At 44.5% G+C, this 19,401-nt stretch overlaps 1 protein-coding gene across 1 annotated transcript in view; it reads left to right on the plus strand.

The window, feature by feature from the left end:
• The window catches only part of LOC140158687 (wings apart-like protein homolog), a 78,564-nt gene that overhangs the window by 12,341 nt on the left and 46,822 nt on the right, over positions 1-19,401 (plus strand). The gene's annotated exons all lie outside the window — the stretch shown is intronic.

The following is a 19,401-nucleotide window of genomic DNA, read 5'->3' on the forward strand; positions in this document are numbered from 1 at the left end:
TTATCCAGAAAAGCAAAATTTCCCTCCAAATGCCCAAATTTCCTGGCAAGGAGATTGCCAAATTGTCTATTTTTCCAGGCCTGCCAATTAGCTGTGCTCAACAATTGGATGAAGCCAGTTCCTTTTTCCCTTCATGGCCAAGTGATAGTATTCAAATATTGACTGCTATGAGGGGCATACATGTACATGTAGTCATGGTTTTGAGATCAATGCGGGCTTATAATTTTAACCATGCCTCAAATATAAAGCAGTCAATACGGTATATGTTTTATATACCGAATAAAATAGATTCTTGTTCTGTGATTAACTGATTATTTAAAAGAATATGTTTGGCTAGGTCAGATTTAAGCTTCAGGCCCTTTTGTCAGAGTTCAGTTTTGATGTCATTCTTAAAAAGGGGGGCATAGCTATTAGCTAATACAATGACTGCACTTTAAACCAATCAGCAGGGTCCGCATTAAGCAATTTTTTTTGTGTAGCAAAAATGCTGAGATATATAATTTAAGTTTATAATGGAAGAATTACTGTATCCAGATCTCATGGGAACAAACCTAAAGAATGACAATGTTCTATTTAATAAACAAAACTAATTTAGTTATAGGCGTGCAGGCCTGCAAAAATCCAGGAGAATTTTGCCATTTGATTTGTGAACCTGAAATTTTGCTTCCTAAAATAAAGAAAAGCACAAGAAATTGATGAAAATGTTGCTATGTTTTGAGGGAAATTACGCTATCTTTCATAATTTGGGTGAGGGGTTCTTAGAGACTAAGTCATCTGGGGCTCCGGCTCATTTAAAGTCATTGTTAAAATTAAAAATTTCCTTTCCAATTCCAAAGTTAAAGGCCTCTGTCCAAAGGTCATTTTACAAAATGGTTAAAAATGCTCATTTGTCTACAGAATCGGGTAAATTTGGATATACAACATCAGTGGGGTGATCCTTGGGTGAAGGTTCCTCAGAAGCGCAAATTTTTTTTATAGTGAATTGGGCGGAAAAACATGAATTTTGCGGAGAAAATGAAATTGCGTGGAGAAAGGAAAATTTGAGCTGTGGAGCAAGATTTTTTCCACCCCAGATGCTGGCATTTCCTGAATAATACTAACCTGACCCGAACCATCCCGAAACATTTGGAACAAATTTTTTACACCCCTGACCGGCAGATCCGAATTTCTGGTAGCCTCAACCCGATCCATTCTAGCTTTTCCATCTCCCGATTCGAAGTTTTGAATTGGATCAATGATCCCATTCATTTTTATGGATTTACATAATACCACATGCACTTGCATAAATTTGCAATTTTAGTGTGAATTAAGAAATTTAAGTAAACAGAAACACAACATCACTGTTGTGGGATACTTTTTTTTCTTGATAGACCGAAAGAAAGAACCCCAGTCAGTTTCAACGCGACGAGAACTCACCCCGATCCGGCCTAACCCGATGATATATGCCCGATCCGCTTTTGGTCCGGATCGGTCCGGGGTATTTTGGATTTGTCAGGTTGCCCCGCAGGGTCAATGTTCAAAATTATGTGAAAGCAGGTGAGACATAGTTCGAGAACCCAGGTGTTAATTGCAGAATACTGAAATGTAAAAAGGGAAATTTTCGCAGAACACAGCTGCCGGTACCACAAAAATAATAAAATATGTTCCATAAATCTGAGACGAATATACCTACAGGGGTTATTCGTCTCAGCATAAATGTATGGTACTGTTACCGTATCTATAGGTCTAGTACCATGTAAGGAAACTAAAAATCAAGAATAAACAAAAATTACTCACACAAAAATTACCAGTTTAACTTACAGTGCATGCATGTATATACATGTACACACATAAGTATGACTACATGTATATATTGCTGTATACTAGGCACCGGAGTTTCGCGCGATTTTGGGGGTCCATTGCGATTTTGGTGGTCCATCATGAATTTTGAGAATTTTGCCAAACACACTACTTTTCAATGTAAATTCACCAATAAACAAACACAAACTGATAATAAATAGTTTTCATGCAAAAATCGCCAAACCTGCGCAAGATAAAATTCCATTTGATGCAGGCCCAGCGCCTGTTTACGTGAGTCCAGACCAGCACAATATCCTCCCCGGAAGCCTAGACTTGATCCACCAGTCCTTCAACTGCTTACGCACAGTCATCGGGTTGTGCTTGCAGGTGAGGACTGGTAACGATTGCGTTCGAAAATTGGAGCATTTATTAGCTCATGAATAATTAATTAGTTCTTATCACGTGGTCACAGCATCTCCTTTTAAGGACGGATAATTTATTATGAATGAAATATTTGCATTGTTTACTATAATCATGACATTTGACATGAAATTATAAATAAATAAACAAATATGTACTGCCTGAATATTTATTCATTCTAATTTCAAACATCATTTTCCAGGCCGTTTTCCATACTTTTTTGAGTTGTCACTCGTCTCCTCATGCTTTAGCTCTTTGACTTGCAAAATATGCATTGTTTTTCCTTTTTTTCCTTCATCATTTAGGCCTAATACGAACGTGGGAAATTGAAAAAAAAAATATATATTGATTGTAATACAATATTTCACTTTTTTTACTGTTTATTTTATTAATTGTTCAACTTGATTCACGTGTATTTTGTTTCTATGACCAGTGTGTTTGTTATAGGGGGCTGTCATTTTCTTCGAAAGGGGGTGGGTCATGAATATACTGGGGATCATAGAATTTTTAGAGGGGGTTATAATTTTTACCTCAAAATAGAATAGAAGGCTGATGACACAAAATTTGCCCAAGCTGCGCGTGCATTCTTTCAATTTACGCTCAAAATGTACGTACAATCTTTAGTTAATTCAAAATAATATATAATTCAAATTTTTTGCCCGCTCCACGCACCCTCTTTACGCTTTTTTAACCCTATGATCAAAATTTTAACACGCTCCACACACTTTCTTCACATTTAAGTTTTGCATGCCTCGCGCCTTACTAGTTCCGGTGATGAATAATTTGTCGTCAGTCTGTGTAGGTGGGAGGGGGTCATAAAACTTTTTTCGACTCGAGATAAGGGAGTCGTAAAAAAAATTAGCCCGCGATAGGGGTCATAAAAAATTTACTTAGATTATACCGTTTGTAAGTCATGTATAAATGTGCAGTTGGGAGTGGGCCTAGGACTACGGTGCGGGATTGGTAGTCAGTATAGTGTTACGGCACGGTAGTCACAATGTTACGCAACTTACGTCACACAACTTACGTGATGCGTAACTTACATTGCGTTGTTAATTTACGCAACGTGACACCCCTTTACGTTTCGTAACTTATGTTGCGTTGCGCAATTTACGTTGCGTTGGTTGTTAAGTTACGCAACTTACATTGCGTAACCGATGTTACGCAACTTACGTCACACAACTTACATGACGTAACTTACGTTGCGTTGCATTTTTAATTTACGCAACGTAACTTACGTTACGCAACGTAACGTAACTTACGCTGCGTAACTTACGTTGCATTGCGTTGTTAAGTTACGCAACGTAACTTACGTTATGCAGCATAACTTACGGTGCGTTGTTAATTTACGCAACATAACTTAACGTTGTGTAACTTACATTGCATTGCATTGTTAAGTTACCCAACGTAACTTACAAACGTAACTTACGTTGCGTAACTTACGTCACAATGTTACGCAACTTACGTTCTAATAATGGTAGGTACACGGCCAGGCTGTAGACTACAGCAAGTCATGCAAGTGTAACACCGTGCATATATAACGATACGATGTGTGTATAATAGGTCCAATCTTAGACTAATGTGGGGTGCGTGAGACGTAGACTACGGCAAGTATAATGCCCTGATGGTACGATGCATGAGGGCCCAGCCATAGACTACGGTAAGTGTAATGCCTAAATGGAGAAATGCGTGCAAGGCCCAGCCGTGAGACTTGGAAAAAGTTAGGTAAATAGGATTACATGTACCGTACATAGTCATGGTACTACTAGCATAATACTAGGCTTAGCATGACCAGTATTTTGTCCTACATTCATGCAAAACATACCATGACAGGCTAGGCTCAGGCCTATCATTCTTCTAGGCTTACTCACATTTGAATACTTTGTGGCTAAGCCCAAGTCTAAGCCATGAAGCCCGAGCCTAGGCATGATAGGCCTAGTCATAATTGTGGGACTCCGTTTTTTTTTTTTTTCTTTGTCAAATTGTAAAATTGAGTCTTGAGATCCAACCCATGATTTGGCATGAAGACATGAACTTACCAGTTTTTTAACATGAAGAATACCATCCATTCGATTTCAAGTGCAGTGCAGCGTCTGATGTATGAGTCATGCAGTTGCACAGCACAGCTCTCGGTGAGGCAAGTTACAATGTATTGACAGCGGGACTGACAGTCGTGCAATGACAAGCATACTCAGATTCAGACTTGACATACACTGTGACATCGTAATTTAAATTTGTAAACCAGCACCATCACGGTCACACTGTTCATGGTTTGATTATGACATTGAAGACCCGGGCGGGTTCAAGAACATGACAACATTAGCTCTTCGTGCAGCATATCTGTCAATTATGCATGTCTGAATCTGATGTACGGTACATGATATGTATGCCGTAGGTCCTACATGCCTATCATGCCATGGTATGCAATCATCATGATCATTCATGACCATCACGACAATGAATTTCTTTGTCTGTCACTCTGTCTTGAGACCGTGCATGACTTAGTAGCTTTCTGTAGTACTTACATGCTTAGCCGGTGCCTAGGCTACACTGATCAATGAATAACATACAAATTACGGTGTGTATACAATCCGTATAGTTGAATTTATCTGGCTGCTTCTTGACAGTGTACATACAATTCATGAATTGCAAACTAGAAAATACCGATCGCCGTTTACATGGCACAAAAATGCCTCCTATTTTGCTCTAAAATAACCCATGACTTCAGATAAACGGTCTAAAAGATAACTAGCAACGTCACCTTCAACTTCTCCAGCCAAAGTTTCAGCATTGACAATCAGGTTTGAAATTAAACATATTTTGTTGTTTTTTCTATGCACTTTCACACAGACAAGCTGTGGCATCTCTCTGCTCTGATTTCACACAAAAAAATTAATTTCATGAATAATTAATCACGTATCATCTCTTCTACAAGCCCTAACTGGCCGTACAACAAGCATGGCGCAGGCGTCAACGATAATACTGCTGATGAGTTTGAGCTAGTTTCTACGTCATTGATTGAGCTACTGCGCAAGACGCCCGACGTGTTTTCGTGCGTGAAAACAATACAATACAAAAGAATTAATCGCCCCACTTTTTTGCACGGTTCGTTCTCAGGCCCCGAATCGAGAAACGGCCATTTTATTCCGCCATGTTGATTGTTTCGAGATCGGGGCCGAGGGACTCAGGCTACCGGAAGCCCTTCCGTGATATGCAAATGTCCGATTTTTTCCATGACGTGTTACCATGTGTGGTAGTTAATGCTTTACATCGATCGTATGTATGAGTGACGTCATTAATCATATGCATAATTGATTGAGCGAAGAAGGGTAGGATATAAGTCACAGAGCGCACGCGAGATATACGAATCAGTTCATGACAAAAACAACATTTGGACGCCAAAAAAGTACAGTTATGCATTAAAATGTTTATTGTACAGTACAGTAGTAGCTTTTCACATAAAATTTGCATTGTTCACATAATGTATCAACTTCATGGAGAGAAAAACATCTGACTAGCACGTGTGAAATAGGTGCAGAATTCGGCATACTTGATTTACTTCGAATTGCGTGCGACTTCATCAATGGATACAAAAAGTGGTGGAAAACGCATTTTCGCGCTTTTTGACTTGAATTTTCGCGCATTTCGCGCTTTATAAAAAACCGGCCGCGCATTTTGCCGTTTTAAATTGCGCGAAACTCCGGTGCCTACTGTATACAGCATTATATTATTTGAAAGGAAAATTGTGAACAAGTTCTTTCTGCAACATGCATGGTATAAATAGTCTCTTGCTAGGTCTATATTTAGGATGTACAGGCTGTATCAAAATGATTGGTACCCATCGATTTTGATGTTTCTTGAAAAGCTTGCCTCTTTCAATTGCAACATTGGATACTCTTGAAATGTCCAGACTGTAAAATTTATGACTTGTAACCTACAAATTATTTACGTCTTGTGTTGATTTTTGATGTGTCAGACTCATCCATTATCAGTGAAAACTGATGGGTACCAATCATTTTGATACAGCTTGTATAGCAGATGATATCAAGTAGTATTTCCGCATCCATGGTATTGTTGCAGGTACAATTGTACGTGTACACTGGCAAAGATGTGTGTTTACAAATTCAGAAATTGAATGGACATAATGTCATGCTGTACAAGTGTGAAGCATGCATTAAATGTTTTACATGGTGTGCATATTGTTTACATGGATGGACGAGATGTGCTTAAAATTCTCCCTGGTCCATGATTCAACCTTAGAGCCATGATATTTACATCTTACATGTTTGCCCAATCGTAACAGCTGATTGAGATGCTACATGCATAGTGTACAATAATACAGAGATTGTTTCTGTATGGGGTAATGGAACATTTGGTAAAACAAAAAATAAGTTGCAAAAATCGCAGAAAATATCAAAACTATAGAAACAACCCTCATTGAAAATGCCATTTTGTTTTAAATGAGATGAATATGAGGGCTGACGTCGACAAGGCTGTTGAAAATATTGTTGACAAAGCAATAGAGGTTATCCACTTCACTCATGTGTGACTTCTAACAAAAGGCGCTGGTTCCCATAGTATTCCTCATTCATACCATTCAATGCACGACCTCGGAGTTACCTGCATGACTTTGGCACGGGAAAATCGGGCGTTTTTATATAGCGCTATTTTTCTCAAAAAGTAGACCTAAAAGATGGTGTCAGACTCAGTACACCGGTCGATCATACCGTTTCCGATGTTGATTAAGATACTTCTTGCATCGAACAAAAAAAAAAGAAAAAACCAATAGTCATTTTGTCCCACATAAATGAATAAATAACAAAAACCCCCCGATCCCCCGGTGGACTCACCCAAAAGGTGACGTCACACCATATGATCGTCCCTTATCCTCCTTGGTCTCCGACTGACACAGACGTGCTCTATCGATTGTTCATAGCACTGTGTATCAATTTCTCGACCAAGGCGAGATATACGGTTGTAGTTTCACACCTTAGGTAAAACCAAACCGGTATTGTTCGGCTGAGGATAGTTTTGACGGCATTTTCTGGCGAAAAAATAAAAAAAAACGATCCAAAACTTAGCTACATATCGTGCCTCCGTTTGTATACGGGACACACGAGCAATTCAAAATGGCCGCTCGTTGACGCCATTCATTTTGTTTCCCACGTAAAACAACCATTGCAGCCTGTAAGTTACAATAGATGTTTGTACATACACATTGTATTTCATGTACGGTAGGTTATTGTTGCTATGTTAGGGTGATTACTCTATCGTTATGTCTTCATTACCGTCCAATAAAGACGAAGTTAATCAGATATTCATACGGTGGGGATTGGTAGGGACCCGTCTGACATTTTAGTAATAAAGTTAGCCAGCCCTTACTTTACCACTAACGTTAGCGACCAGCCTCCGTGCTCAGGTTTGCTTACTGGGCTTGAGTCGCGTGTTGGGGGGTAGTGCCCCTCCCTTTCTCCTCGCTTCGCCTCGGCCCTGTCGGGCTTGCCCTTCCCTGGTGAAGGAGCGGGACCCACACCCGCTCTGTTTCACCCACAGGGAGTGCTCACGATCTTCTAGATGTCTTTCTTTTGCTTAGGACTCTCCGAGTTCCAGCTTGACGATTGGGATAGGCTCCGTCATCGCCATAAGACGAAGAAGAAATCTACCAAGGGCACTGGTAAGGTCGACACGGTGGATTCTGCTGTGACAGCCCCTATGGGTCATGGCAGGTCTGTTTAAGGGGCTCCGGTCCCCGGACAAGCAGGCGGTTCCTTCGGGACTGCTAAGCTGGCGTCCAAAGGCTCAGCAGCCAGCGAAAGCACTGACTATACGCCGGAGCAAAGTAGCAGGCAGCAGAGCGGTAACCACCAGCGAAAACCCTAGCGGGTTTTGCAGCAGGAGGATACCAGTCGACACGGTAGATTCTGCTGTGACAGCCCCTATGGGTCATGGCAGGTCTGCTTAAGGGGGCTCCGGTCCCGGACAAGCAGGCGGTTCCTTCGGGACTGCTAAGCGCGTCCAAAGGCTCAGCAGCCAGCGAAAAGCACTGACTATACGCCGGAGCAAAGTAGCAGGCAGCAGAGCGGTAACCACCAGCGACAACCCTAGCGGGTTTTGTAGCAGGAGGATACCAGTCCTCTAGCGAAAATCCTCACGGGTTTTTAGCAGGAGGACACCCGTCTGTTGCAGGCATATCTACGGGCTCAAACAGCCACAGTAGTAGCCAGCGACGGGCAGCATGCAAGGGGACCCCGGGCTTGCCTAGGTTGAACCCTAGCATGCATGGGTTCAGCAGAGACGATACCGCTGCTAACGCTGTGGGTGTAGTCTTAGCAGAACCAACTGGGGTTGTCACGCACGGCAGCTTCCATGGCGGGACCGCCGAGTGATACCCTGGGCCCTAGAATAGCTGCTGGCTGTCCACAGGGACTGGCTGGCGATTATTCAGGGGTTGGGCTCGCAGTCTCTCACGGGACAGCGACCCAGGTGCATTCGGGTGGCAGCTACAAAGACGAGCACGGCTTGACTTCAGTGGTAGCCGCTATGCACCCGCCCATAGCTGCGTGTGAGTGGTCCGCCACACACAGCGACCTTGGGCGAAGCTCTAGAGGGTACAGTAAGTAGCTTGAACAGCCTAGCTGATCAACAACCCACTTATGTCCTCGAGAGCCAGCGGAGCGTGGGTGATCCATTACCGTCAATGGGTCAATTACCTCTCTTGATCGATCACTGTCAAATCAACAGGGCATAGCTCCATTGATTGACGCTGCCTATTCAGGGGGCGAGGGGATTGATCGGGGGGTATGCACGCTCAGCTACCCGTGGTACTAGGCAAGCTCCCTCTAGCCAAGGGACAGCCGGTATAGCGGGTACCCATACACACGGCTTGATTCCCCTTGCGGGGAACGCAGTGAGGCATGGGTACAGTGGTACACAGCCGGAGCCCTCACGGGCACCTACGCTGGAACCACGCATACAGCGGTACACAACCGGGCACCCTCACGGGTACCCATGCTAGTACCGCGCCGGTACCACGCCAGCACACAGCTTGATCCCCCAAGCAGGGAACGCAGTGTGGCGAGGGTACAGCGGTCCACAGTTGGGAACCCTCACGGGTACCCACGCTGATACCGCACCGGTACCGCAGCACTCGCTTTAGTCGCCACAGTCTCTGTGGCAACAAGGGGGAGGCGGTGCTGGTACTGCAGTACCATGGGGTTACCCTGGTGGCGGATCCTTTCAGGGTCAGCTGCCGGCTGGGTCGGCCCCGTGGTACCCGCCGCAGGGTGTTTCTTCCACGGCCCAGCACCGTGGCAAGTGTCGCCAGCGATGGCCACGCAGTACCAACATCAGCTGTTGACCAGGCCAGCCGGCATGGGGCTAACCCAGATCTTGATCAGGGTAGGCCCGTGCTGCTAGCGCTAGGGACGACGGCTGCGAGAGCATGCGGACCCAGTGGTGCCATGGCGGATACCTCAGGGTCTTGCGGAGTACTCCCTCTTCTGCTGGCAGGTAGTCGGCGAGCCACACAGTGGTTATGCCTTCTTACCCGCTTTCAGATGCCCGTCCTCAGTTACCGCCATCATCGGAGCATGATACGGATACTGTGGGCGAGGGAAAGGAGTCGGAAGCTGAGTCCGTAGTGACATCACTACAATCTCCTTCCCCGCTGCCCCGCCGAGGGGAGCAACAGCACTGATCTTCCTCCGGACACCCCTAAGGGGGAGTCCATGGAGGAGGACCAGGGATCCTTTCAGTAGGATGCTCAGCTGCTGCTTCCTCACAGGGGACGCCTGCACTCTCATTCCCGGCAAACCTCACGGGTAGATATCGTAGGGCTGTCGAGCTCAGTAGAGCTATGACGCCGCGCGCTTGCACGCTTCCTCTGCGTGTAACGCGGGAGGACCACGGGACCTACCTGAGGGGATCCGAGAGGGACCCAGATGTCGCCAAGCGTCTCACGCTCAGACAACATCTGAGCTCTTCCGCGAGGTGAGCCTATTAGCGGTGCTAACAGCTAGCCTCAACGAGAGCTCCATGGGCCTAGCCCATAGGGTGTCCACTCAGCGCCGGAAGGAGGGGCCTGCCACTCCAATCGCTCAACGCGATGGAAAGGCAGGGTCCTTTTTCTCTTTGGATGCTTCTGCGCCACGGTGGAGGACCGTGCAAAGAAGCTACCAACGGAGCACTCTGAAGAGGTCGGAAACTGCCCTTACCATGGGTAGGAGCTCCGACTTCAGCAGGCCGTGCACCACCAACAGTACCCGAGCCCACTACCTCTGCAGCACCCATTTCTGGGAGGCGCAAGGGTAGCACAGGAACAGCTGGCAAGCCCCGAAGAAGAGCAAGCGCTCTTCCAAGGGAAGCTAGGCAGAGCATTCCTGGGGGGGCTCAGCGGTTTTTCCACAGGGGATCTCCCAGTGGATCGACCGCTTATGGCTTTCACCCAGAGGTGGGAAACCATCTCTTTGAGCGCCTGGGTATGGTCAGTGGTGAGTGGGGGTTACAGACTGGCAACCCAGTCTCCCCACATTCGCCTGCACATTTCAGAGGTCCACAGTAGTGCCGCCAGACGGCCCCCAGCGTCGGGCACTACTGACAGGGATCACACAGCTTCTCACGAAGCGGGCGATTGTCCCGGTCTACCCCCCGTTCTACGGGTGATCTTGGAGCCATTGGCTCCAAGGAAGACCGGCGACGGGAGCCCCATCCGGAACCGCAGGCTGTTGAACACGTTCTTCAGGCCCAAGAGGTTCAGAATGGGGACTCTCGCCTCGGTGCTAGCCTGCCCCATCAGGGGCATGGGAACAGCATCGCTAGATCTCTCGGACGCCTATCTGCATATGCCAATCGCCTCTCAAGATCGGAGGCATCTGCGCTTCTAGGTACAGGATCAAAATTACCAGTTTTGATACCGCCATCCGCCTGTCCATCTCTCCCAGGGTGTTTAACACTCTTGGTCAGAGCGGTGGCAGCGCACCTGAAGCACAGGGGTGTCAACATCAGTTGCTACCTGGACGTTTGGCTCATATACGGACGCACTCCACTGAAGACTACGGGTCTCATGGGGTTGATAGTCCGTAGGGTGCGGGACACTGGATTTTCTGATCAGCTCAAAAAAGTCCAGCGTGGTCCCGACGCAGACACCACTATTTGTAGTGGCCCGGATCACCCTCACGGAGGGGTTCGCAGTGCTCTCACCCGAAGCGGGTGACGAACATGGTGCGGTGTGCCTGACTCTTGGCCGAGTCTCGGGCACAACCCGCTGTGGCATGGATGAAGGTGGTAGGCCTAATGGCCAGTATGGTAGACCTCGTACTGTACTGCCGCTTCTACGTTAGGCTTACCCAACTACACCTTCTAGCCTGCTTGCAGGCCCAGTCGTCACCCAATATCCCTCGCGGTTCCGTTGTCGGAGATCGCGCGAGAGGAACTCTGGTGGTGGACCCATCAGCCCAATTTGACCCAGGGTGTCAGGTTTCCTGCACCCCGGTATGTCACGTAGTGACGACCATAGCGTCGAAACGGGGCTGGGCGGTCCACATCCACGGCGGCTCCGCCTCGGGCCTATGGGGGCCATAGAGACAGAGTTTCACATCAACCTCCCTCGCTTACGAGGAGGTGATCGTGGAATCACATACCGTTGTCCTGACGGATAACACAACCGTGGTAGCCTACCCCAACAGACAAAGGGACTCCGGGCCACCACGATTGAGCCTGCATGCACGACACCTGATAGGGTGGTGCAAGTTCAGGCAGATTACGATGAGAGCGATACACAGCGCGGGCGTCACCAGCATCCTCGCGCACAATCTGTCACGAGGAAGGGTGTCGGGACCAGCAGAATGGTCCTTGTTCAAGAGGTCGCTCAGACGATCTTCAAGGGATGTACCCCCTCGAAAGATCTGTTCGCATCTCATCGCAATCATCCACTGCCGGTGTACTGCTCAAGGGTCGCGGACCCCAAGCATTCACCGTGGACGCTCTGTCCATAGACTGGGGAGGGATGACAGCTTATGCAGTCCCTCCGATCTCACTACTCATGAGGGTGGTGGCCAAGATCGGGTGGGAAGACTGCATTGTCATTCTGCTAGCGGCAAGGCCGCTGGCACTCCCGAGTACCAGATCTACTCCGGATGCCCGGAGCGGAGGTACCCAGTCTATCACTAGAGCACCTGCAGTTAGCTGCATGGCCCTTACCAGGGAACACGCAGCGGAGGGATACTTTTCATCAGAAGCTGTTTTTCTCATCGCCGGGGCTAGACGGAAGTCTACCCTCCGTACGTATAGCCAGAGTCTGGCTCCATACTACGCTTGGTGCAATGAGACAAATAGCTCTCCCGCTAGAGCCTCTGTGCTGCTAGTTCCGGAGTTTCTGACAGAAAAGTTCCAAGCAAGACTTCAGCGGGCCACTGGGGCCAGCTATAAGTCAGCTGTCCTCTCCATTCACCGAGGTTTCGAGACGGGTCGACTATCATAGCCGATGGTTACCTTATTAGTCTACGCCGACGGTATGTTCAACGAAAGTGTCTACCAAAAGGAAAGTGATCCTCCTAAGGGATCCCAACACAGTCTTAGATTACTTTAAGGGTCACCTTTTGACCTTCCGTCAAAAGCGACGCTTAAATACGTAACTCTCAAGATGGCTTTCCGGTTTGGCGTTGGCTTCGGGACGGCGGTGCTGAGTTGCACACGGTCTCGAGGTTAGCTTCCGTGTTCACAAACACTGGAGCGACACTGTTTCGGAGCTCTGTTCTCGTGACTACGAACGGGCGCGGTGCAGACCGACATTCGGCCCTCTCCAATCCCCAGGGTTGGGCAAGGTTCGGCTGAAGCCAAAGATAGGCTGGGGTGTCCGATAAGGCGCTGCAGCACTATTTCTTCCGAACACAAGCCTTGCGAGGGACTCACGACCGCATTCATCACCCTTACAGAGCCTTTCGGTCCAGCCGCTGTCGCAATGGCTGGTCCAGGTGTTGGTGGGGTCCGGGGATCGCGAAGGTTTCGGCGTCCCACCCACCCACTCGACACGAGCTATCTCATCATCTTGGGTATACCGCTCGGTTGTCCCTTGAGGAGATCTAGCAGGCGGTGTCCCGAAGCCACCTTCGCCCTTCTCTACGATACTTCCGTTTACGTTAGTAATCAGAGACGGGCGGAGGTTTACCGGGACATTGTTCGGGCGATCATAATACGGTGGTGTACGGGTACCAGGTTTTCAGACTATACAGAATACTCAGCATGGTAAGAACCAGTGTCGCTATTCTTAACCACCAAACTTATTAAGTAAGGAGGTATATGTCTGTGATCGTGTGGTCTTTTTTGTTTCCCGACCGTTGGGGGAAAATATTTTCTGACCTCGCGAAAACCATCGTTACCCGCCCCCGATCCCTGATCAGATGCTGACCAATCTTGTACCTCCATCCGTCGGTTACTTGCTAGATCGATCTTTCAGATGTTGATGCAAGAAGTATCTTAATCAACATCGGAAACGGTAAGATCGACCGGTGTACTGAGTCTAGTCCCAAACAGAAATGTTTGGTAGACTCATAACGGTGCGATCTTACCTTTCCGATGTTGATTATCCCGACCCCGCCACCCCTACAAGTTTGGTCCGGTAGGGGATCCCAAGTCGGATAAGGGGCGATCATATGGTGTGTGACGTCACCTTTTGGGTGAGTCCACCGGGGATCGGGGTTTTGTTATTTATTCATTTATGTGGGACAAAATGACTATTGGTTTTTCCGCATCTCGGGATCGATGCAAGAAGTATCTTAATCAACATCGGAAAGGTAAGATCGCACCGGTTATGAGTCTACCAAACATTTCTGTTTGGGACTATTTTCAGATATGTTATGCAGAATTTTGTTCTGATTAAGATGATATCAAATATATATTTCAAAGTAAGACGTAACTCGACTTATAGCCTAAAACGTGACCCCTATTTTGCAAGTAAAGTCTATGGAAAGCTATTTAATGGCATGTACCCTCAATTGGTGGTGTTCAAGGTCATATACTAAGGTCAAAGGTCATTTGAGGTCAACATCTTGTAAATTCACAAATTTGGGAAACAGTTCAAATCCTGTTGCAACCATTATTATATTTTGGTGAATCCAAGTGTGTGAAAATATTGGATCCAACACATAATAATGATAAAATTGGATGCTTTACACCCAATATTAATGGTCTCACTATGAGTTTTAAAATATTGGACTTGACTACGTCCAGTATATTAAAACTCATAGTGAGACCATTAATATGGGCTATCAAACTTGGGTCATAGCTGCACTGTGGGAAGGGAACCCTCAGCTATTGGCGTTTTCAAGGGTTCATACCACTAAATCCGCCTGTGAAGCGGTTTCCGGCAAAAGTTTATCACGCCTATAGTCTCAACTTTGCATAAAAATTGTGCAAAATCGGTACAATATTAACAATTTTAGTGTTGAAAATTGTGTTTTACCAGAACTTGTGAATGCCGGGCCTATTTTTCAATGAGAATCACAGAATCGATTCTCGTTATGATTCTCGCAAAATTCGGTTGGGAGAATCAACTTCTCTCATTGTTGCATACAGTACGTTGTAAGTGCAGTGACTATGATGGATTTTGATTCTCGCAAACCAAGACGAAATCTAGGCCCTGAATTTGAATAGAAAACTCAAAAATTTGGGCGATGTTTACGATTATGTGCGCATGAACATACGAGGTCAAAATGTGGTTAGCAGTCAGATGTAAACACTGGAAAATCGGGTCTTTTTATATAGCGTTATATAGCGTTAATTTTCTCAAAAAGTAGACAGAAAATATGGTGTCAAAGTTCATTAAGGTAACTTGACTTATGGCCTAAAACGTGACCCCTATTTTGCATGTAAAGTGTATGGAAAGCTATTTAGTGGTCTGTACCCGTAAGGTCATATAGTGAAGTCAAAGATCATTTGAGGTCAGCTTGTAAAATACCATTATTTTGGACTTATTTTAAAATTATTTTAAAATTTGGTCTCATATGAACAGAAAATCCTAATGCAACCAAACTTTGTTGGTACTATCCATGGTCACATATGGAGGTCAAATGTCATGTGAGGTTATGTTTGTTTGCCACTCGTACAGGTTAATATTGATTTAGCTGTTATAATATAATATCTTTCCGAATTTAAATCGCCCCATGATGGTGGAGGCATCAAAACTGACGTTTCTAGTCTGTCTATCCATCCGTCTGTCTGGAGCTGTTTCTTGGAAATGTTGGATTTCGCGATGGCATAAATTCAAATCAGTGCATTTACGCCAGTGTACAGACAAATCGCCCAACTACGAGTGTATATGAATATGCCCCGCTGGATTAGGTTAGTGCGCACAATTTGAATCTGGGAAATCCTACAACATGACGTTACACTCAACTTCAGACAAGAGAGACTATAGCCACCAGGTTTCTCCAGGAAAACAAAAATCCCCTTGGATTTTCGAGGGGTGGTAGTGTAAGAGTAGCCTTGGCGAAGTTGGGACTGGGTGTGTATGGGACAGGGCTCAAAATAGATGAGGGCAAAGGGCAATCCACCCCCCCCAAAAAAAAGCTCACATAGCCTTCAAAAATTAAATTACGGCCTAGTTTCGGTCCCAGCCGATTTGTGCTCCTTTGTCACTAAACAAACTGTCTGGCGACAACCTCATACGTCTTTTCTGATTTAAAGAATAAACGATAGGAATTTTTGTTTTTACTATCCTCTACCGTGTGATAGACGACAGGCAGGTCCAATATTTTGAGTAGTTGATGCCGGCGCAGCCGGTATCACTACGATCATTACAACCTCATAGTACGTCTTTTATGATTTAAAGAATAAACGATAGGAATTTGTGTTTTTACTATCCTCTACCGTGTGATAAACGACAGGCAGGTCCAATATTTTGAGTAGTGGATGCCGGCACAGCCGGTATCACTACGATAAAAATATTGGACCTGCCTGTCGTCTATCATAGGTAGAGGATAGTAAAAACAAAAATTCCTATCATTTATTCGCATTCTTAGTCAGTTTTAATATTATTTTAATAACTGTAAACTATTTTTTAAAGCCACTTAAAAATCGATGTTATGTTGTATTGTGTTGTAAACTTTCATCATTCTATTGTCTACGTGTAACACGGTTTAAAATCCCCGCCAAAGATCCCCCAAATCCTAAAAGTTGCCCCTGTCCTCCCCCTCCCCCAAATGTTATTCTTGCGATTTTTCCCCCAAAGTAGGGTGAGGGGATGGGTGGAGTGTGGTGATAGGTGTAGAGTGGTGGACTTTGCGGGGAGTAGGGTTTAGTGGGGTAGTAGGTGTGATGGGTGGGTAGAGTGTTGGGGTAGGAGTAGGGTAGGGTAAGGGGTTGTAGAAGAGATTGGGATGGGGTACAGGTAGGCTGTGGTAGGGTAGGTGGAGTAAAGGTAGCCTGGATGAGGTTGGAGATGAGTGGCGTATGGGGATAGAAGTACAATGTTGGATGGGATAAAGGTTAGGGTGAATAGGGTGTGATTGAGGTAGTGTGTGGATGTTTTAATGTTTTGGCCCTTATTTCCAAAAATTAACCAAATAATAAAAGTTGACTTTCATTGCCAGTTAGAACTAAGCGATTAGGATTTACCAGGATATGCTTCTTTTGGCAAAACAAGATAAAATAAAAATTCCCTTTAAAAGGGAAAGCCAGCCTCAATGTAGAAGAGGTCTTGTAATTAGTTTTGGTCAATGTGAAAGGCATTTTTAGGATCACGCTTACATCTACATGACAGTCCACCAAACCATCAACGATGAGAACATGCACACTGAAACAGCAGAAAACATTAATTCCTAATCTCATGTCAACTCTTTTAATTCATTACATGTACTCCAAATTGTTCTGGTCTGTTTGTTTTGTTGTTGTTGTTGTTGTTGTCGTTGGGTTTTTTTGTCTTTTCAGCTTTTTACCCACGATATCTCAATTTCCAATTTTGTAATACCAGAACTTACGAACTCAATATCTTCGCTTAGGAATGTCCGATTTCACTGCTTTCGATATATACACTGCCGGTTTGAGTTAACTTACATGTACATTTTATTTTAAAATAACTTAATTAATTCGCAATGTATAGTTTAAGCCTACTATATTATAATAGATAGTGGCCAGCACATTTATAAAGGACTGGTTACTCACTACAATCTTCACTCTTAAACTGTGTTTTTCTGAATGTGCTGATCATGTTGATTGCTAGTCGGAAACTCCCATGAAGCTATGGACATGGCATCTTACATACTCCATTCTATAACAGTCTGCCTAGTGCCTTGTGTGTTTTCTCTTCAATCATTTTGTTGAATGTAATTTTATGAATCAAATAGTTATGTGTCATTTTATTTATAATAAAGAAGTTATTAAATTAATAAAGTAAGACAATTTATTTATCTATAAGTGCATGTCAAATGGGGTACATTGTTCAATACTATATGCATAAATTATGCCCATATTATAGCTAGGCCCTAAAAACTTTATTTTGCATCGGATTTTTCCGTTGAAAAGACAAAACTGATGTTTATGATAGCAACCATTTCATCAATAACATTTTGAGTCATTTTTATCCATAAAACGTCACAGGATATGATAGATAACTACTTTCACATCAATATGGTCCATATGATCACAGATTGTTGAGAATCTGTGATATAATCAGGGGATATCATGAAGATTTTGATTCTATAGATCTGTTATCAACATGATATCACGCTGTTCAGTGGTCAAGGAGTAAGGACCGCCGGTCAAGGACACTGATATGACATCATAGGTGATGTCAGATTTTCTTCTGCTGACATTATTATTGTTACATTTAGGCCTTTAAACTTTTAAAGTCATAATTAATTAGTTCAAACATAACTTTGGTAATACTCACTCGTTTGCGTTCGTTGAAACGGCAAAACATACTTACTTTTCCTAACAAATCGAATTAAAATATTTTAAAAAAAATTTAACCACAAAAAGTAAAAAAAAAAATCATTCCAATACCACTAAAATATAATCTCTTGAGTAAACTGACCCCAAACCTGAAACAGGTACCAGCCCGAATGGGCTGGCGAAAATTAGTGCTGTATTTTCCTGGAATATGGAGTACTCTAGGCTCTATGGGGGAGTTCGTGGCCATCTCTGTTGTACTCAGTCAACCATGATTTTATTGTTGTACAAGTCAAGGGCTTTCAGAAAAACTTGGGTGATTGATCTGAATTTGCCTAACTTTTTCTATAGAGGGCGTTTTTCAAAATGGCCGCCAAAATTATTACTTTTGACAATTTCTCAGTTTCTGGAATGCGTAGAGACACGATTTTGGTGTCTATACCTATGTTTTTACTACCAAGGAATCCAATAAGACCAGTTGTTTAGTCACTGGCACCTCCTTCGGATCTTACATTTCAAAATGGCCGCCAAAAATTAACATTATTATTTATAAATTAGTTATTTATAAGCAAAGAGTCATAGTTTTGGTGGCTATACCTTTGTTTGTAAGGTCTTATAGTATCCAATGGGAGCATTAAGAATATCTTACATTTGTATTCATTAAGTTTAACATCTACACGGTTTTTCCATGCTTAAAATGCATTTTATATGGTATAATACTATTCAAATCAGACCTAAGCTCACATGACTATTAACCTGACAGTTTCGTCTGGTCGACAAAGTTTCTCAGGAGCCTCCAAGGCATTAGGCAGACTCAGTACACCGGTCGATCTTACCGTTTCCGATGTTGATTAAGATACTTCTTGCATCGATCCCGAGATGCGGAAAAACCAATAGTCATTTTGTCCCACATAAATGAATAAATAAACAAAAACCCCGATCCCCGGTGGACTCACCCAAAAGGTGACGTCACACCATATGATCGTCCCTTATCCTCCTTGGTCTCCGACTGACACAGACGTGTTTATCGATTGTTCATATATAGCACTGTGTATCAATTTCTCGACCAAGGCGAGATATACGGTTGTAGTTTCACACCTTAGGTAAAACCAAACCGGTATTGTTCGGCTGAGGATAGTTTTGACGGCATTTTCTGGCGAAAAAGTGACGAAAAACGATCCAAAACTTAGCTACATATCATGCCTCCGTTTGTATACGGGACACACGAGCAATTCAAAATGGCCGCTCGTTGACGCCATTCATTTTGTTTCCCACGTAAAACAACCATTGCAGCCTGTAAGTTACAATAGATGTTTGTAC

The sequence above is a fragment of the Amphiura filiformis genome, chromosome 8 (genome assembly GCF_039555335.1).
Source record: "Amphiura filiformis chromosome 8, Afil_fr2py, whole genome shotgun sequence".
NCBI classification, from domain to species: Eukaryota; Metazoa; Echinodermata; class Ophiuroidea; order Amphilepidida; family Amphiuridae; genus Amphiura; species Amphiura filiformis.